Source organism: Triticum dicoccoides, chromosome 3B (genome assembly GCF_002162155.2).
Source record: "Triticum dicoccoides isolate Atlit2015 ecotype Zavitan chromosome 3B, WEW_v2.0, whole genome shotgun sequence".
Classification (NCBI taxonomy): Eukaryota; Viridiplantae; Streptophyta; class Magnoliopsida; order Poales; family Poaceae; genus Triticum; species Triticum dicoccoides.
The window spans coordinates 247,457,420-247,473,719 of record NC_041385.1 but is presented as its reverse complement, the minus strand read 5'-3'; positions in this window follow the sequence as shown (position 1 = coordinate 247,473,719).

Genomic DNA, 16,300 nt, shown 5'->3' with positions numbered 1-16,300 from the left:
TGCGGCCACCAAGGCACTATTCGGCGGCAGAGCTAGATCTTGCCCATCGTAACAGTGCGGCGCGCTCGGCTGCGGCTCGAGTTCGTCAAAGATCAAGTCTCCGCGGACGTCGGCCGTGAAGTTTAGGCTCCCGAATCTGACCTGACGGCCAGGGCGTAGCTTTCGATCTGCTCCAAATGGCCAAGCGAGTTAGCCCGCAGTGTGAAGCTCCCGAATACGAAGATCTGTCCGGGGAGAAAAGTCTCACCCTGGACAGCGTTGTTGGTTGAAGATGCCATCGGGCCTATCGGTGACGGCACAGAGGAACTCTCAATGAAAGCACCAATGTCGGTGTCAAAACCGGCGGATCTCGGGTAGGGGGTCCCAAACTATGCGTCTAGGCGGATGGTAACAGGAGACGAGGGACACGATGTTTTTACCCAGGTTCGGGCCCTCTCGATGGAGGTAAAACCCTACGTCCTGCTTGATTAATATTGATGATATGGGTAGTACAAGAGTGCATCTACCACGAGATCAAGGAGGCTAAACCCTAGAAGCTAGCCTATGGTATGATTGTTGTAATGTTTGTTGTCCTACGGACTAAAGCCCTCCGGTTTATATAGACACCGGAGGAGGCTAGGGTTACACAGAGTCGGTTACAATGGTAGGAGATCTACATATCCGTATTGCCAAGCTTGCCTTCCACGCCAAGGAAAGTCCCATCCGGACACGGGACAGAGTCTTCAATCTTGTATCTTCGTAGTCTTGGAGTCCGGCGGATGATGATAGTCCGGCTGTCCGGACACCCCCTAGTCCAGGACTCCCTCAAAGTCCTTTCACAAGGACATCTGCCGTGACAAAACCACGATAGTTGGCGCCCACCGTGGGGCTATCGCACGATGGTTTGATGATCTTGGAGGGCAAATTCGAAGGACTCGAAGGCTATGCTGTGGGCCGGATGACCAAGAGTCGTCGCGGCAAGCTCTACATCGACGATGCAGGATGGGGTCCCGAAGCCGGCTCGATTGAGTACGGGTACCGGGTCCCCTTTGGTGGCATACACGTTTTTATCGGCAAGATTGGTGAGCCTGGGCCCGAGCCGGACATCTGCACCGACCTCGTCGAGACGGCTCAGCATGCGAGATCTACCCAGGTTAAACCGACCGTGAAGCATGCCTTCGTGGGAGTCATCCACGGAGGGGAACATGAGGACGAGTCAGAATACGGTAGCGAGACCGTCGTCTATTCTGGCGACGAGTCCTCAACCGGGGAGACCGAATCATTGTACCAGTTGCAAGACGACCAGGTTAGGGGCTGTTCTGATGGCGACAGTATTCCGGACCCCCCTGATCAGATCAACCGGGTTGGAATATTCATGGCCGGCACGCAGGCGGCGAATCACTCCTCGACCGCAGCAGCAATGTTCTCCGGATCAGCAGCGACAGCGGGGGCAGGAGGCCTTGTGCACCCACCGGTTCAAGTTCTGTCTGACCTGTTTGATGCACTAGCTGTCCTTATGGCAGAGGCTAATCCGGCGGATCAGGAGGCCCATGATGCAGAGATTGCAAAGGTGAGAGAGCAGATCGTACAGGCCAAAGCCGACCTGGCAGCGGAGAAGGACAGGATGGCCGCAGAGCGGGCCGCTTTGGACGCCCAGGCCTATAGGCTCATGCTCGACCAGAACGCATCACATGAGGTCTTGAAGCGGAAGCACAGATCACGCCTGCCGTTAGGGTTCGACCCTAAAAATCTCTTTCACACTCCGGAAACTGGAACCAGTAATCCGCCGTGGCACCAGGAGGTAAACCGGGTCGAGGCACCAAGGCCAGGAGCGCCGGTCCAACCCCACCTGATGGAACCTCCTCGGCGGAACGTTGTGATTCCTCCGCCGGTCCAGACACCTCCGGGCCATTATTCTAATCCTATGGACAATCTTGTCGCAGCTGCTTCGCAATTAGAAGCTATCCCGATCGAAGGAGATTCTCCGCAAGCAATAGAGACACGCCGGGTTAAGGAACTTCTCTGAACCGCTTTGATTCAGCAGGAGGCATATTCATACAGCCGTGATTGGATTCATTCCACACCTCGTCCAAGCCGGAGCTACAGTAGGTGCATGGATGAACCGGTCGTATCAAGCAATGCGCAGAGCCGTGAAGCGGCCCGTGGCAATAACCCGGCAGGTGGTGTTCGCGACGCACAGGATGTAGTGGACCGGGCCCGGGCACGAAGGGAGGCCGAGTTAGCAGCACAGAACGAAGCGGGTCAGCTTACACCGGTTCGTCCCACCACCTCCGCTGGGCCAGGGGTGGCCTCTAGCTTGGGGGTGCCCTGTTTAGTCCCCGCTTTACGCAATGTACGCCTGCCCAAAGACTTCAACGGTCCGCGCAAGGTGCCAAATTACACCGCTGATTTATCTCCAGAAGCGTGGGTAGAGAGTTATGATATGGCCATGGAGATGCTGGATGTGGATGAGGCCGCGTGTGCAAAGTACCTCACCATGATGCTTGAAGGCACGGCCCGTACTTGGTTGAAGAGCTTGCCGCCTAATTCTATCAGTTCATGGGCCCGGTTGCGGACCCGGTTTATCCAGAATTTCAAAGATATATGTAAGCAGCCTATGTCCATAGTGGACTTGGCGGCTTGTGTTCAGGAGGATGGAGAGTCAACAACCCATTGGGTACGCCGCGTTTCAGAAATCTTGCACTCGTCTGACAGGATCAATGCTGACTCTGCGATTTTAACCCTGGAGGGCAACTGCCGGTTTAAGCCTCTAAAGTTGAAGTTGGGGCGTATGAAGCGGTTTTGTAACGACATGGGAACTCTTATGGGCGCTTTAGTGAAGTATGCTGATTCTGATAGTACCAAGGATCCCGAGTCTAACGATGACGAAGCAGGGAAGGGAAAGAAGAACAGCAACTCCAAAGGGCATCAACACAAACCGGCGGGCCATGGGAACGGAGGCAAGCGTAAAGCGGATGGCAGCATGGACTTTGTGGCTAACACTAATGCGCGGGACAAGGGTCAACGGCGCAGAGGTAAAGCAGTGAATCGTAGTGGAGCTCCGAATCCTAACCCGGATCGCTTAAACTATTTGTTGAATCAGCCTTGCCCAAAACACGGGACGAAGGAAGCGCCAGCTAACCACCTTTGGAAGAATTGTTACATTATGCAGGAATTTAAAAACTCTAATGCCTTCCGGTATGACCATGGGTCAGGTGGTGGCTCAGGATCCGGTTTCCATGGGCCGGGTCACGATGGAGCTTCCGGTTCAGGTTTCAATCAGGGCGGTCATAACAACCAGAATAATCAGAGCAGTCAAGGGGGTTACAACCAGCAGCAGCAGCAGTCAGGTTATCAGAGCCATCCAAAACAGTTGAACAATGGGCAGTATCATGTTTTCACAACTAGCTTGGATAAGCGCGACCGGAAACTTCACAAGCGAGCGGTGAATTCTGTTGAACCGGCCGTACCACGTTACTTACGTTGGTCGGAACAGCCTATCGTGTGGAGCAGGGAGGATCACCCACCCCGGGTTGACAATCCAGGCCAGTTGGCGTTAGTGGTAGATCCTCAGGTGGGAGGTTATAAATTCACCAAGGTGCTCATGGATGGAGGGAGCAGTATTAACATCCTGTACTACGAGACATTCCGCCGCATGGGGCTAACAGACAAAAATCTTAGGCCGTCTAATACGGTGTTCCATGGTGTGGTGCCTGGCAAATCAGCATATCCTGTTGGTAAGATAGCCCTGGAGGTGGCTTTTGGGGACGAGCATGATTCCCGATCCGAAACACTAACCGTTGAGGTGGTGAAAATCCGGAGCCCGTATCACGCCTTATTTGGGCGGCCGGCTTATGCCAAATTCGTGGCACGGCCTTGTTATATCTATTTGCATCTCAAGATGCCGGGTCACAAAGGGACAATAACGGTTCATGGGAGCCGCAAGATTGCTTTGGAATGTGAGGAAGGTGATGCGGCCTATGCAGAGTCGGTTTGTGCCACGGCGGAGTTGAAATATTATAAGGACAATGTTGATCCGGCGGACATGACCCCTTTGAAGAAGCTGACTACGGAGCATGATTCGGATCTGAAGTTCAAATCAGCTGCTGAGACCAAGCTTGTTGACTTCGTGCCCAGCGATTCGTCCAAGCAGTTCACTATCAGTGCCAACTTGGACACTAAATAGGAAAGCACGCTCATCAAGTTCATCCGTGAGAATCGGGACATTTTTGCATGGAAGCCTTCTGACATGCCAGGTGTACCGAGGGAACTCGCTGAGCACACTCTTAATATTGATCCCAAGTATAAACCGGTGAAGCAGTTTCTCCGCTGGTTTAACGAAGAAAGGCGCAAAGCTATTGGAGAGGAAGTGGCCAGGCTCTTAGCAGCTGGTTTTATCATTGAAGTGTTCCATCCAGAGTGGCTTGCTAATCCGGTGTTGGTTCTTAAGAAAAATGGCACTTGGCGTATGTGTGTGGATTACACGGATCTTAACAAGGCTTGTCCAGTGGATCCTTTTGCCCTCCCCCGCATTGACCAGATTATTGATGCCACGGCGGGTTGTGAGCGTTTGAGTTTTTTGGATGCGTATTCTGGGTATCATCAGATCAAAATGGCGGTTAAGGACCAGGAGAAGACGGCGTTCATTACTCCCTTTGGAGCCTTCTGCTATGTATCTATGCCTTTTGGGCTCAAGAGCGCCCAAGCAACTTATCAACGGTGTGTACAGAACTGCCTGCATAAACAGATCGGCCGTAATGTGCACGCCTATGTGGATGATATTGTAGTAAAGTCAAGGCAGAAGGAGACGTTGATTGATGATTTGAAGGAAACCTTTGACAACTTGCGGGTTTACAAGATGATGCTCAACCCGGCCAAATGTGTCTTTGGTGTTCCGGCAGGCAAGTTACTGGGCTTTCTTGTGTCCAACAGAGGAATTGAGGCTAATCCGGAGAAGATTATGGCTATTACCTCCCTGGCTAAACCTAAGTGTATCAACGATGTTCAGCGTTTGGCGGGTCGGATTGCCACGCTGAGCCGGTTTATCAGCCGCCTCGGAGAGAAGGCCATCCCTTTATACCAGATGCTGAAAAAGACAGATCAATTCATCTGGAGTCCGGTTGCTGATGAAGCGTTGGAGGACTTGAAGCGGCAATTAGCCAATCCGCCCGTTCTCGCAGCTCCGGTCGACAAGGAGCCGTTACTGCTATACATAGCGGCCAATGCTCGCGTGGCTATTGTGGTAGAGCGCAAGGAGGCAGGCAAGGAGTATCCGGTTCAGCGGCCGGTTTACTATATCAGCGAGGTGCTTATTGAATCCAAGCAACGGTATCCTCATTGGCAGAAGCTGGTATATGGCGTTTTTATGGCAAGCCGGAAGTTGAAGCAGTATTTCCAAGGGCACCCCATCACAGTGGTCAGTTCAGCTCCCTTGGGCGATATCATACAGAACCGGGAGGCGACTGGCCGGATTGCCAAGTGGGCTATAGAACTTGGGCCGCACGGATTGAAGTACGTACCTCGGACGGCGGTGAAGTCTCAAGCACTTGTTGATTTCATCAATGATTGGACTGAGTTGCAAGCACCAGAGGAGAAGCCGGATCACACATATTGGACTATCCATTTTGATGGATCCAGGCAATTGGAGGGCTCGGGGGCTGGAGTCGTATTAACTTCCCCACGAGGTGATAAGTTTTGTTATGTTCTCCGCTTAATGTTCCCTTGTACTAATAATGCAGCTGAGTATGAAGCTTTGCTCCATGGTCTCCGGATGGCTAAAGAGATGAATCTAAGTCGGGTTAAGTGCTTCGGTGACTCGGACCTCGTGGCTTAATAGGTGTCTGGCACTTGGGATTCTAAAGACCCACTTATGGCTGCATATCATCGTGAGGTGGATATTGTTGCGGGTCACTTCAAGGGTTATCAGGTGGATCACGTGGATCGTCGAAAAAATGAAGCGGCGGACGCTTTAAGCCGGTTGGGCTCTCAGCATAAACCGGTCCCGCCTAACGTCTTTCTTGATGCGTTGCACAACCCGTCGGTCAAGCCCCTGGGTGAAGCGGATTTGTCTATTCCTGATCCGGAGGCTCAATTGGTGGCAGCCCTGCATGTTATACCGGATTGGACAGTTCCTTATCTTGCGTACATGAACCGGGGAGAGTTGCCAGAGGATGAGACCCTAGCCAGGCAGATAGTCCGGCGATCCAAGTCTATGACCATTGTCAATGGAGAATTGCATCATTGCAGTGTATCAGGGGCGTTTCAACGATGCGTCTCTCCTGAGGAAGGCTGTGAAATTTTACGGAAATCCACGAAGGGGATTGTGGTCACCATGCCGGTTCAAAGTCTCTGGTGGCTAAGGCGTTTCGTCACGGGTTCTACTGGTTGACGGCTCATGCTGATGCGGAGGACTTGGTTAAACGGTGTGATGGCTGTCAGAAATTTTCACGGCGTGCTCATGTGCCGGCTCAAGAGCTGAGGATGATTCCAATTACTTGGCCGTTTTCAACATGGGGGTTGGATATGGTCGGACCTTTTAAAAGGTCCAAGGATAAGAAAACCCACCTCTTGGTGGCAGTTGACAAATTTACCAAGTGGGTTGAAGCGGAGCCCGTTAGCAAGTGTGATGCAGCTACAGCGGTGAAGTTCATTAAAAAGGTGATTTTCCGGTTTGGCTTTCCACACAGTATCATTACTGATAATGGTACCAATTTGTCCAAGGGCGCTATGAAGGAATTATGTGAGCGTGAACACATCCGACTTGACGTATCGTCAGTGGCTCACCCCCAGTCCAATGGGCAAGCAGAACGAGCTAATCAAGAGATCTTGCGAGGCATCAAACCCCGGCTTATGGTTCCATTGCAAAGAACACCGGGTTGTTGGGTTGAAGACCTACCATCTGTGTTGTGGAGTATCAATACTACGCCCAACCGATCTACAGGATACACGCCGTTTTTCATGGTCTACAGAGCAGAGGCGGTTCTCCCTAGTGATATCCGGCATGATTCGCCTCGTGTGGCGGCTTATGTTGAAGCGGACAATGAGACAGCACGGCAAGATGCTTTGGACCTATTGGATGAGGAGCGTGACATAGCAGCTGCCCGCTCGGCGGTTTACCAACAGGATCTTCGTCGCTATCACAGTCGCCGGGTCAGAACCAGAGCTTTTCAAGAAGGAGATTTGGTGCTTCGACTCATCCAAGACCAGACGGATATGCACAAGTTATCCCCACCTTGGGAGGGACCTTTCATGGTCAGCAAGAATCTGCACAACGGGTTGTACTATCTGATTGATATTCGAGAGCATAAAGACTCACGCACATCAGAGGAGGAGACCAACAGGCCGTGGAACATAGCTCATCTTCGGCCTTACTACACTTGAGCCATTGGCTCTATCTATGTATATATTATGATAGTGTATATTATCATTGATATAATAAAATTGGAGCCTCAGCTAAAGCGGGGTCTCTGTTCTTTCATATCATGTGTGGTTACATGGAGTTGTGCTGTCTTAAAGCGGCCTCCGGTTTACCCCTTGAAATTTGCTCTTCAAAAAAGCTTTGTGATATCATTTGGGGGCTTGGTCGTGTCTGAACCAATGCAACACCTCTTGATAGGCGAAAGCCACCAGATCACTTGGGGACATGGTCAAGTCCGAACCAGTCACGCCTCTTGATCGGCCTAAGGCCACAGAATCACTTGGGGGCTTGGTCGAACCCGAACCAGTGCCATGCCTTTTGATCGGCATAAATGCCACGGTTTCATTTGGGGACCTGGCTGACTTGAACCATCGCCACACCTATTGGGGGCTTGGTCCTGTCCGACCATGGTAACACCAACTGATCAGCTCAGTAAAGCATGTTTTTGCAAACGGTTTTACCATTACCTTTGCTTCCATATTTCTTTTATGACTATTCTTTGATTTTTGTTGTGTTTTCTTTAAACCGGCAACACTTTTTAACCGGTTCAGCTGACGGAATTCGGTTCATTTTTAATCCGGAGAAATATGCCCGGTTTAACTTTCCTGTTAACATCATGGAGTAGCAGGGGGCTTATAATGACCCAGCACGGTTTACATGGTAAGCCAGCATTTTAAAACATGGGAGTTGTTTTTTTCCTTTGACAGTAATGGTTTATAAAACCTCCGTTTCAAGCCTGGCTAAGCCAACTTCATGCCCAACGATGGCAGGTATTTTGTATCGCATATTTGATTGTATGTCTTAATTACATTGACTATATATAGATAAAGGTCATAAACCGGTTGGCGGTATAACCACCATCGCAGTTCAAGATTTTATGATTGCAGGAAATATAAATTAAGGATTTCAAGCAGAAGCATCAGCACTTATGCGTGAAGGCAGATTTATAAAGCAAAAGTATTGGATATTCTATTACAAGGCAACGCGGTGCCCAAATAAGATCATTGTTCTTCTGGCGGATCATAATAAAGCAGCTACTTAAACCGGCTTCCGGTTCATGCCTGCTCATCTCCCCGGTCTGATGGTTGTGGGTCGTCCCGCGCCGCTTCAGCTTCCTCATCTCTATCCATTGGCTGGAAATCAACAGTGGTCCAGTCGATTCCCATGAAAGCTTGAAAGACAGCCTCTTCATGGATCAGAGAAGACGGTTCAATATCAGGAGCGTAAGTATGCTTACGGATTGGAGGAATCAGATTCTCCACTTCGGGAATTTGTGCAGCCACTCGTTTGTTCTGATCATTGTACTGAGCTTGATAATGCGACAAGTCTGCCTCTTCAGCCAATTGACAAGCCAGAGGGCGCACTACACGGTTTATCGCCCTCAGATCATCTTCATTGAACTCTGAACCATCTTCCTTCAAACTGGGATAGCCTTGAGCTGCCTCAACAGGATCGAAATCCGGCACCCATGCTTTTGCCCGGATCAAGGCATTAATGGCTCCGGTTCGAGCAGCAGATTTTTTCAGTTCTTCAATCCGAGCAGGAAGCATTGACAACCTCTTCAGAGTATCTTGAATTAAAGTGGGTGCCAGATTGTTATGAGATGCAGTGGTGATGATCCGCTGCGCTCCAGTATACAGCTGTTCAATTAAGGTGTAGGCAGCCTTCAACTTCTTCCGAACATCTGACCCTAAGTGACCAAGGCGTGTACCTGCAACATTACAGGAACGATCACAACCCGGATCTATTATAAGAAGGCCAAAGGTATCAAAGAACCCAAAAAGGAACTTACCAAAAAGATAGTAGCGGTCATGGCATGCACTTGCCGCTTTACGGCGGTCAGCTCATTTACCACCGGTTTAAGGGCAGCTTCAGCATTTTCAGCTCTTTTTATTAAAGCGGCCTTCTCAGTGGCCCAATCAGCCCGCTCCTTCTTGAAGCCCTCCTTCAGCTGTTCCATGATGCTCAAAGCACTGGTTAATTCTTCCCTTGCTTTGACAGTTTCGGCTTGTTGGGTTTTCAAAGTTTCCTGCAGATCAATAATCCGGTTCTCTTTGGTCCTCACTTCAGCCTGCATAAAGACAGTGTTTTACTTTAAACAAACGGTACAATAATTTGAAGTACCAACCACATAACAAGTTATGCGCTTGATACTTGGGGGCTAATGCATATTTGATCTTCATCTATTACTAAATCGCAAAGTCCCCAGCTCAATACAGGTATTCAGCTTGGCACTTGGGGGCTAATGGCTATTTGCTCAATTATGTTCTGATATTAGAATCTCTATTGGAGTCCCGGTTTAACTATACTAAGTTGAACCGGCCCTTGGGGGCTACAACGATGGATTTCAAAGTATTGAGGACTATATTGAAGTCCCGGCTTGAAGAAGGTTACAAACCGGCCCTTGGGGGCTAGGAGAATTAATAGAGTTGCAGTAATTAAAGAAAGAAGGAGCACAAGGAAGTTACCTCAAGTTTATCCTTCATCATCTTTACCAGACCAGCTTCATAATCACGACTAGTATATAGCCGGTTCAAGTAACCAGAATGAAGGTCCTAGGCGTTCAGAGTAGCATACGTCGTCAGATCAACATCCCATTTGCCTTTGTTCATGGCAGAAAACTCTTCTTTGGCAGTATGCTTTGCTAAAGCGACAGGATTCCCTGGTTCAAAGCGACCTACACCGGTAATTACAACGTCATCATCCTTGGACTCGCCGGTTTGCACTGGCGCTATCGGTTTATCGGCAGGTTTGGAAGGACTGCAGGATTTTTCAATCCGGATGGGGCTGGCAGTTTGGTCAACAGGGACTGAAGTATTAATAGGCCTGTTCTCGGTAATAGCATCATCTTGCAAGGGAGGATCATTGGGAACATCCTCATGAACGAACGCTTCAAGATCTGGTGCTTTATCCTGTTCAGGGGCATCATCCTCCTCGGCCGCTTTATCCAGGCGGGCTTTCTTGCTCGGTTTAGGTTTAGCCCTGAAAGAGAAACAAAGAGTCAAGGAACAGCATAAGTTATAAAGCAATATACCAGAAGCATATGTTCAGCCTAGCTTACCCAAGAACCGTTTTCAGTGGTGGCAGCTGAGTGGCCGATGATTCACCAGAGGATGAATGAGAAGTAACCTGATAATCGGAGTCGGACGGATTAAGAGGTTGACGGATGAAACCCGCTTTAGGATGGAAATTAATAAGAAGGTTGGAGACCTCTGAGCGGCGTTTCCGAACCGGACTGTTCGGTAAACCGGCGGAGGTAACTACCTGGCCACTGTGCCGGGTTGTGCGGCGAGCTTCATGTTGCTGAGTCTTCATAAGAATTTTGGGATCCAAATAAGCAAGAGGATGAGAAAATTTAACTTTCCGGTTTGCCTGGAGAAGTTTTGGCGAAGGCAAAGGATCTGAATCAGAAGAGAGAATAGTTACCTCGGCGACATCAGCATTACTGGCTTCAGCATCGTCCTGACAAGTATCATCATCAATAAGGCGTGTAAAAAGTAAGCCTAGTGAGTCGAGTTCTACCTCAAGGTCCGAGTTACCCACATCATCATCAGCAGCCGGATCAGATGAAGCGGTGGTCTTCCTTTTTTGGGCTGGCCTCTTGACAACTTTAGTCTTTGGCCGGGTTGATCTTTCCGTTTTCTCTGGTTTTTCTTGTGGAAGCTTCTTGCTCCAAAGCGGATTATCACCCTGATTAGGCAGCAATGGATGTTATACAGAAATAGCAATAAAAGGTTCAGTAAAAAATACAAGCAAATTCTTACAGCTGGCGGTTTGTTGGTAGTACAGAAGGGGAGCAGGCCGGTTTGAGCGCAGAGGTGTTCCGGTTCATTCAACATTTTCTTCACAGCCTCTGTGACTTCGTCATCTGAGAGCTGGATGTTAGTGTGTCGGAGTGGGTCATTGACGCTACCAGTATACTTGCACATTAAACCGGAGCGCCGGCTGAGAGGCAGTATGCTCCATGATATCCAACAGCGTGCAAGATCTATTCCTGTTAAACCATTGGCCATGAAGGCTCGGAGCTTGGACAGTTGCGGAGCATATTTACTTCTCTCCTTGGCACTTAACCTTTGTGGGAAGGGGTGTGTGTTGCTGAGCCGCTCCGGACGAAAGCCAGGCAAAGGATTTTCATTATCAGGGGAGGTATCTTTGCAGTAGAACCATGTTGAATTCCACTCCTTGGGGTGACTGTGTAGTCTGGCGTGGGGATAAGTGATCTCTTTCCTTTTCTGAATTGCCATACCGCCCAATTCGGTATTGGGGCCATCAGTGAATTCTGCGCGGCGGTTTAGGTGGAAACAGTCTCTAAACAATTCAACTGTGGGTTCCTCTTGAAGGTATACCTCACAGAGCACTTGGAAGTGACATAGGTTGGTAACAGAGTTGGGGCCAGTGTCTTGCAGGCGGAGTTGAAAATTGGCTAACACATCCCGGTAAAATTTAGAACCGGGCGGCTTGAAGCCCCGGGCTAAATGGTCTGCAAAGATCACAACCTCTCCTTCTTGAGGTGTGGGAGGACATTCATCACTAGGGACCCTCCAGTGGATAGTATCTTTGATGTCTAAAGCGCCGATCAAGACTAAATTATTCAATTGAGTTTCTGTGACGCGAGAAGGAACCCAGTTGCACTCATATACTTGTTTGGCCATGGTGAGATCTACAAAAAATAAGTGATTCCGGTTCAAGAATGTGTTGGATAAAAGAATGCGCTGATATGAACAATGTTAAACCGGAGGCAGTACATTTAAACCGGATTTCTATGAGGTGGCATAGTATGACTAAAGAATTCTGACGGTTCAACAACGGGACTAATGGTATATACCGGTTTACTAACTTTTTCTATATTAAGTTAAACCGCCTGATCTAAACATTGAAGGCAATTGAGGTTGTCTAAGTGCACAGAAACAGGTTTCGCATAATCTCTCTGTAAAAATGGATCTACAGCCAGTTCAGAAAAAATGTCTACAAGCTTGAAGCAGAACAGTATGGATTCAAGAAGCAGGAAGATTGATGAGATCTATGGATTTGAGTATGAATCTACAGACTGATGTTAAAAGGCCGCCGATAATCACAGTAGGGTTTCAAAGACCTATCCAGAGCCTCAACATGAGCAGGAACAGTACGCAAGAACAGCTGCAGGAACATGAAACCCTAGAACAGATCTAGATCCATAAAAGCAGAGATCTTACCGGAGCTCAGGGAGATGCGGAAGGGTGCCGCGGTTCTCTGGTACGGTCAGGGTGATGCAGCAGCCCAAGATGGTGCAGAGGTCAATGACGGTGGCGGAGCTTCAAGGTTGGCGACGCGAGGAAGACGAAGAGAAAGAGACGAAGGGGAGAAAAGGAAATGACCCTTCAGTCCTATTTATAAAGCAAAAGACGTGTGTCAGGCACGCGAATCCAGGAGCCACAAATTTTGGAAGTGGAGCGGTTGCCTTGGTTGTCGCAGATCTATTAATAAAAGAAGGCGTCATAAATGTTAACCTCATGGTGACGTCATACCGGTTTACGGCAACCAGAGATGATGACGACATGGCGGTTCACAAATTACCAGAAGATGTTGAAGACAAAGATTTTTGTGAAGGATTGACATGAACCAGTTCAAATCAATCTGGGGCCTAATGTTGGGGATATTACTACTGGGCGTGAACCGGCCTATATGGGCCGGGTTAACTTCATTAGTAGTATAAAGGTGATTAAGCCAAGTTGGCAGATAAAGGCCCAAGGCCTGTAGTCGGTTTAGAACCTGTAGCCATAAGCCGGTTTGATATGTAAACTTGTATTGTAAGTTAGGAATAGAGAGAGACCAACCGGGATACGAGTATGAACCGGTGTTGGGACTCTATGGACCGACGGGCGTCACCCGTGTATATAAGGGGATGACCCGGCGGCGGTTCAAGGACAGACAACAACAACTCGAGGCCTATGCGAAGCTTATTTGCTCCCTAGTCATCGAGACCACATCAATTCCATCACAACTAGACGTAGGCTTTTACCTTCATTGAAGGGGCCGAACTAGTATAAACCCTTGTGTCTTTGTGTCCGCTTTAACCCCTTCAAGTTAACCCGTAGCGATGGCTCCACGACTAAGTCCTTTCACAAGGACATCTGCCGTGACAAAACCACGACAGCTGTGAAAAGAATCCTTCAATATTTGGTTCATACCCCAAACTTGGGCCTTTGGTATCCCAAAGGATCATTGTTTGAGTTAATGGGATACTCGGATTCGGATTGGGATGGAGACAAGGTTGACTGCAAGTCCACTTCCGGTTCATGTCAATTCCTAGGGAGATCGTTGGTAAGTTGGTCTTCAAAGAAGCAAAATTGTATATCTCTCTCAACGGTCGAAGCCGAGTACATTGCCGCCGGAAGTTGTTGTGCTCAATTATTATGGATGAGGCAAACTTTGATGGATTATGGTGTCACATGTGACAAAGTGCCTCTTTGGTGTGACAATGAAAGTGCAATCAAGATCGCCGAGAATCCAGTTCAACATAGCAAGACCATGCATATTGAGATTCGTCATCATTTCATTAGAGGTCATGTGGCCAAGGGAAACATTGAGTTACTCCATGTCAACACCGAGAATCAACTTGTCGTCATCTTCACCAAGCCACTTGAAGAAGCAAGATTTCGCGAGTTAAGGCATGAGATAAATATCGTGGATATAAGTAACTTGGGATGAAATTATTGCTTATACACTCATACTCTTGTAATATCTTGCTTAAATGTAGGCACATGTCTAGGGGGAGCTAGCTCAACTCATGAGCTATCTTATCCTAGAAGTGCATAAATCAAACAAAATCTTTCACATTAGCCACTTTAGGTGTCACTTGTGCTTCAAAGATGAGTATTGGTCTTGGGCCCAAGGTTCATATCTTCGCGATGCCATACCAAATAAACTCAAACATGGTGGCTTTGCCCACCTCCCTCTCTTGAGGGTTGTGTCCGTGTTTGTTGTGTGTGTGTGGTGTGTTGGCTTTCTTGTCTTTTCTCCCTAGTTTTTTTGGGTTTGTGTTTCTCGTTTCTCTTCTGGTACAAGTGCTCCACATATTCCCTTCTCGTAGTGATAGGATTTCTCTCGCGGCGTATTTAGAAATATAGACCGAGTGCCTTGCGAAGGGATGGTAAGAGTTTTACACTCAGCCGGTCCTTCAAAAATTCCCTCATGTCAAAATTCCTAAATACCCCGTGCCCATGGGCTTGTACCTCACGCACGGGGCCCCCGTGTCCATGGGGCCCCCGTGTCCACGAGCTCTGTACCGTGCGCACGGGACCCCCATGCGCACGGGGCTCACTTAGCCCGTACGCACGGGGTCTAGGGGTTCTGGCCCTGAAAAGGCGGGGCGTGGGGGGCTCGGGTTCATTCCCACCCAGTCGCCCCCTCCACTCCCCAGGTTGCCTCCAGCGCTGCCGCCGTCGCCTCTTCTCGCTGGTGCTCCCCTAGCACTGTCGGGCTTCGCTACTCCGTAAACTTTGTGCGGGATGGGGTGCTCCTTCGGTACCTTCCCTTCCCATGTTCCTTTCCTTCCTCCATGGATGCATTCATAGGGTCTAGGGTTTCCGATCTTTCTTAGTTCTAGGTGGTTGATCCTCTGTCCTAGGTAGATTCATGGTGCTCAGGTCCTAGGGTTTCCCTGCCGCACCCACTCCTAGATCTCAATCTGGAAGTGGCTGCTGCTGGGAAACCCCCGTGTCCACGGGCCATTTGACCTTCGTGCGCACGGGGCCCCGTGTCCACAGTCATGTATCGTGCGCACGGGACCCCCGTGCCCACAGGGTCTAAACCCCCATGCGCACGGGGTATCCAGGGCCATTTCACTTGATTTTCTACCTATTCCTATGCTATTTATCATACACTTATACTCATTTGTATTTCATGCTTTGTGTTGTTGGGTGTTCGTGTGTGTTTCAGACTCCGCTGACAAGAGGGCCGAGCTTCGTCGCAAGCGCCCAAAGGGAGGATCCAAGGAGTTCACAGTTTCTCGTTGCCAGCCATCTGAAGGCATGGGGCAGGAGTCTGGGTCTGGGCAGGGACGTGTTCGTCGTGCTGCCTCCAAGTGGCCTGTTGTTGAGGCCTCCGATGATTCCGAGGAAGAGTATGACTCACAAGATGATGCTCACTATGTTGACCCCAATGATGATGCAGAGATAGAAGAATAGGATGATCGTGTTGATGAGGATGAGGAGGAGGAAGAGGAGTCTAGTCCCGAGCAAGCCATTCCAGGCGGGCGAGACCTCTTGAATATGCCTCTTGCCAAGTGGACCAAGCCAGAGCTTTGGGCTAACAGACAGAGTCATCCTTATGCAGCTGCCACTGGTTTGGGTGTGGATCCCCGGTTCAAGAACGAGTTTCAGCAAAGAGTTTATCATGAGCTTCTCATGACCAAGTCTAAGAAGTTTGCACCACACAAGCAATTGAATAATAAGACTATGCGCGACAATGATCATCTATATCCCGGTGCATATTCAGCTCTTGGGAGGTTGGGCCTCATTCCGTTCGTCACATTCAACCATCCATACAATGAAGATTTGGTGATGCAGTTCTTTGCCACTTTGTTTTTCTCCAATGACTCTGCTCGCACCCTCACTTGGATGTCAGGGACTCATCGGTGCTCTGATCATATGGCTAAGTTTTCAGAGATCATTCCTTATCCTTACATTGATGAAGAGGCTGCATCTGATGAGTTTGGCAGAGTTTGTGAAAGTGGGCAGCGCACTAAGGATGAGATTGCATTCGCTTACAAGCAGGAGAAGTCGTTTGTCACCGGGTCCATCAAAGACCTTGTGCCTCTCTATGACACTATGCGCAATATCTTGAGGTATACACTCACTCCTAAGGCCAGTGATTCTCACAACATTCGGAGTTCCATGTTGGATGTTTTTGTGTACCTGCCTCAAA